Here is a 5,401-nt window from a genome sequence, read left to right as displayed (position 1 = left end):
CTATTTTCAGTGATTTGATTGCCCAGGCCGAAGACGACGGAGGAGAAGGGACATCAACGCCAACTCCAGACTTCAAGACTTCGCATGGGTGGTTCAAGAAATTCTGTTAACGGACTGGCATCCATTCAGCGGTGCGGCATGGGGAGGCGGTCAGCTCGAACACGAAAGCGGCCGAAGCCTTTAAAAAGACGTTCGATGAGATGATGATCATGGAAGGATACAGTTCTCAGCAAGTCTTCAACTGTGATGAGACTGGCCTTTTTTGGAAAAAAATGCCTTGTCAGACGTACATCACGCAGGAAGAGAAGAAGCTACCCGGGCATAAGCCTATGAAAGACAGGCTTACGCTCGCGCTTTATTCCAACGCCAGTGGGGATTGCAAGGTGAAGCCCCTACTTGTCTATCATTCCGAGACACCTCGAGCCTTCAAGACCCACAAAATGCTTAAGGAGAAGCTTCCAGTGATGTAGAGGGCTAATGCGAAAGCCTGGGTAACGAGGCTTTTGTTCACTGAGTGGGTAAATCTGTGTTTCGGCCCGACAGTGAAGAAATTCTTGGAAGAGAAGCGCCTCCCTCTGAAATGCCTGCTGGTGTTGGACAATACCCCTGCTCACCTTCCTGGCCTCGAGGAAGATATCCTAGCGGAGTATTCCTTCATCAAGGTTCTTTATCTTCCGCCTAACACCACCCCTCTCCTCCAGCCCATGGACCAGCAAGTGATATCAAACTTCAAGAAGCTGTATACGAAACATCTTTTCAAGAGATGTTTCGACATCACCGATGCCACAAACCTCACCTTGCGTGAATTTTGGAAGGAGCATTTCGATATCGTAATATGCATCCGACCCATCGACCAAGCTTGGCAGGAGGTTTCGAGGCTAACCTTGAATTCCTCGTGGAGGAAACTCTGGCCTGATGCCGTATCCGGCATCAGACATGGGCGAACCTGGTGCTGCAGATTCAGAAACTGTTGACGATCCTGAAACTGTTTTGCAACCAGATTTTGACGAGATCGTTGCACTCGGCAAGTCCATGGGGCTGGCCGTCGACGAGGACGACATCAATGACCTTACAAAAACTTCTTTCAGTTTTCTTCTGAAGATTGAAAAAGAAACCCACAAAATCACTTTGTAACTTGTTTACTTTTAAGTATTTACATTTAGTTTTACTCCACACTCGAGTACTTTCAGGCCCTGTCTGTGGCCCATTCTCAAGAGATGTTTGGGATGTTAGCCTGGCGGGGTTCAAGGCCCCCCAGCAGTATTTCTGGAACTTCTTCTCGTTGAGATGTCATTATTTATGTGATGGCTGTTCTGGTTTTCTTGAGAGTTCCCAATCCCCTCTTGTCACTCTGATATCCTGAGCTGATGGTCAATGGGATTCACTCTTGTGGTAAGGGTGTGGTCACCAAAAGTCTGTTGGGCAGGAAACCTAATCTCCAGGTCAGCAGGGTCAATCTTAGCTTCTTTTAATATCAAAGCTCGGCTTATGGGATCTTCTGAGGTAAAACCTTTGTTTCCTTCAATTACTTTAATATGTCTGATAAGTGCACCTTCTACTACCCTCCTGTGACTAATTTTGTTGCTTTTGTATATAAGCATACTGTTTTTGAAATCCATCCTATGATCATTTTCCCAACAATGTCCAGCTATAGCACTCCCCTGAGAGTTAAGCTGTACTGCCCTTCTATGTTCTTGGGCTCTCGTCCTTATTCCCCTGCCTGATTCCCCCACATATCTGTCTCCACAATTATTGCAATTGATTATGTATACCCCCGCTACATCATCTGTATTACTGTCTTCTCCTTCCAATTTATCTTTACATACTTTGTTTTTTATGGTATTATCAAAGGTATATACAAATTTATATTGACTTTCTTTCATTTTTGAAGTGATTTGTTTCATTTTAGGCATAAAAGGGAGGGCAACTATTTCTTGGTTTTTTCTTTGTTCCATGTACTCTACATTCGCTCTGTAAAAAAATTTTCTAGCTTTGTTGAGTTCCCTTTTTCTGAACCATTCCGGGTATGCTAATGCATCGAAGCTTTTATCGATGTAATTTATTTCTTGCTCTATCTTGCAAGGGTCACACGTTCTCATTGCACTAAGAAATAAACCTGCACTAAGAAATAAACCTGTTAGAACCCCTATTTTTATGTCATGACTATGAAAAGAGAAGAAATGAATATATGAGTTTGTATGTGTGGGCTTTCTATATGTGCTGAATTCATATCCTGTTTCTTTTCTTTCTATGAGTATGTCTAAAAAGGGCAGTTTATTATTGTTACTTTTCTCTAAAGTGAACTGGATATTGCTATCAAACTTATTGAGTTCATCTAGAAAAGTTTTTAATTTATTTCCATCCCCTTGCAGAATAGCAAAAATATCATCCACATATCTCCACCATCCTTGCAGTTTTAAGTTAGGGACATTAACATTAGGAACTAGATTAGTTTCGAAATATTCCATATAGATGTTAGCGAGTATAGGTGATAATGAGGACCCCATAGCTACTCCATATTTCTGTTTGTAAACTTGTCCCTCAAACGTGAAATAAGTATCACTGACACACAATTTAATCAACTCAAGGAAGACACCTATTTTGATGTTTGGATAGAAAATACCCTCATTATGTTTAGTCTGAAGGAATTCTAATACTTTATCTAATGGGACATTGGTGAATATTGCTACTACATCAAAACTAACCATGTGTCCCTTTACGTATATTCTTTTTCTTAACTTTGTCTATGATATCTACTGAATGTTTAATATGGGATTCTGAAAATATACCTAAGTATATTCCTAGTTCTCCAGCTAACCACACAGCTAAGTTTTTGTTAGGAGATTTCCTACTAGAAACAATAGGGCGTAGTGGGCCGCCCTCCTTGTGTATTTTGGGGCTGCCATATATATATGCAAGTTCAGGTAATTTACTTGAGAATAATTTATTGCATAGCATGTCCTTCCCATTACCTAGTCTACTGATTATTTTCTTCACATTCTGATTAAAGGTATTCTGAAGCTTCTGGATTGTTGGAGGATTCTCTATTTTAGCATAAGTAGTTTCATCATTTAGTAGCCTGTACATTTTAACCCTATATTCTGAACTATTCATGATGACAATACTACCCCCTTTGTCAGCTTTCATAATTCTAATATCTTTGTAGCTTTTTAATCCCTTCAGAGCCCCAAAATACACAAGGAGGGCTGCCCACTACGCCCTATTGTTTCTAGTAGGAAATCTCTTAACAAAAACTTAGCTGTGTGGTTAGCTGGAGAACTAGGAATATACTTGGGTATATTTTCAGATTCCCATATTAAACATTCAGTAGATTTCATAGACAAAGTTAAGAAAAAGAATATACGTAAAGGGACACATGGTTAGTTTTGATGTAGTAGCATTATTCACTAATGTCCCATTAGATAAAGTATTAGAATTCCTTCAGACTAAACATAATGAGGGTATTTTCAATTCAAACATCGAAATAAGTGTCTTCCTTGAGTTGACTGAATTGTGTGTCAGTGATACTTATTTCACGTTTGAGGGACAAGTTTACAAACAGAAATATGGAGTAGCTATGGGGTCCTCATTATCACCTATACTCGCTAACATCTATATGGAATATTTCGAAACTAATCTAGTTCCTAATGTTAATGTCCCTAACTTAAAACTGCAAGGATGGTGGAGATATGTGGATGATATTTTTGCTATTCTGCAAGGGGATGGAAATAAAATAGAAACTTTTCTAGATGAACTCAATAAGTTTGATAGCAATATCCAGTTCACTTTAGAGAAAAGTAACAATAATAAACTGCCCTTTTTAGACATACTCATAGAAAGAAAAGAAACAGGATATGAATTCAGCACATATAGAAAGCCCACACATACAAACTCATATATTCATTTCTTCTCTTTTCATAGTCATGATATAAAAATAGGGGTTCTAACAGGTTTATTTCTTAGGGCAATGAGAACGTGTGACCCTTGCAAGATAGAGCAAGAAATAAATTACATCGATAAAAGCTTCGATGCATTAGCATACCCGGAATGGTTCAGAAAAAGGGAACTCAACAAAGCTAGAAAAAATTTTTACAGAGAGAATGTAGAGTACATGGAACAAAGAAAACAAGAAAATAGTTGCCCTCCCTTTTATGCCTAAAATGAAACAAATCACTTCAAAAATGAAATAAAGTCAATATAAATTTGTATATACCTTTGATAATACCGTAACAAACAAAGTATGTAAAAATAAATTGGAAGGAGAAGACAGTAATACAGATGATGTAGCTGGGGTATGCATAATCAATTGCAATAATTGTGGAGACAGATATGTGGGGGAATCAGGCAGGGGAATAAGGACTAGAGCCCAAGAACATAGAAGGGCAGTACAGCTTAACTCTCAGGGGAGTGCTATAGCTAGACACTGTTGGGAAAATGATCATAGGATGGATTTCAAAAACAGTAGGCTTATATACAAAAGCAACAAAATTAGTCACAGGAGGGTAGTAGAAGGTGCACTTATCAGACATATTAAAGTAATTGAAGGAAACAAAGGTTTTACCTCAGAAGATCCCATAAGCCGAGTTTTGATATTAAAAGAAGCTAAGATTGACCCTGCTGACCTGGAGATTAGGTTTCCTGCCCAACAGACTTTTGGTGACCACACCCTTACCACAAGAGTGAATCCCATTGACCATCAGCTCAGGATATCAGAGCGACAAGAGGGGATTGGCAACTCTCAAGAAAACCAGAACAGCCATCACATAAATGACAGCTCAACGAGAAGAAGTTCCAGAAGACTGCTGGGCCTTGACCCAGGCTAACATCCCAAACATCTCTTGAGAATGGGCCACAGACAGGGCCTGAAAGTACTCGAGTGTGGAGTAAAACTAAATGTAAATACTTAGAAGTAAACAAGTTACAAAGTGATTTTGTGGGTTTCTTTTTCAATCAATGACCTTATCGAGGAGCACCAAGAACCAAGAGGAGCTTACGACGGATGACCTGAAGGAGTTGGAGGCCATGCAACATAACATCGTTCAAGAGGAGTACTCTAGCAGCGGCGAGGAGGAGGACGACGACTCTATGACAACGGCAGAAATTAAGGATGCTCTAGCTGCTTTTCATAAGGTGCAATCATTCGTAGAAAAGACACACCCCGAAAAGCTTACACAGGTCGTATGCTTGCACAGTTCAATGACGTTTGCCTGAGTCGTTTCAGGAACATTGCCAAAAGCAGGCAGAAGCAATCAAAAAACAGAAAAGTTGAAATTTTGTATTAAAAAAAAAAAATAAAAAAAAGGTTATAAGAAAGAATCAAATTAAAGAAAAAAAAAAAACAATTTAAATTTCAAGTTTTTTGTAAAAGTTAAGTGTTACAGGATTTTGTTAATGTGTTTCG

The sequence above is a fragment of the Macrobrachium nipponense genome, chromosome 28 (assembly GCF_015104395.2).
Source record: "Macrobrachium nipponense isolate FS-2020 chromosome 28, ASM1510439v2, whole genome shotgun sequence".
Classification (NCBI taxonomy): Eukaryota; Metazoa; Arthropoda; class Malacostraca; order Decapoda; family Palaemonidae; genus Macrobrachium; species Macrobrachium nipponense.
The sequence above is the reverse complement of the archived record's forward strand: the minus strand, read 5'-3'. Positions refer to the sequence as shown.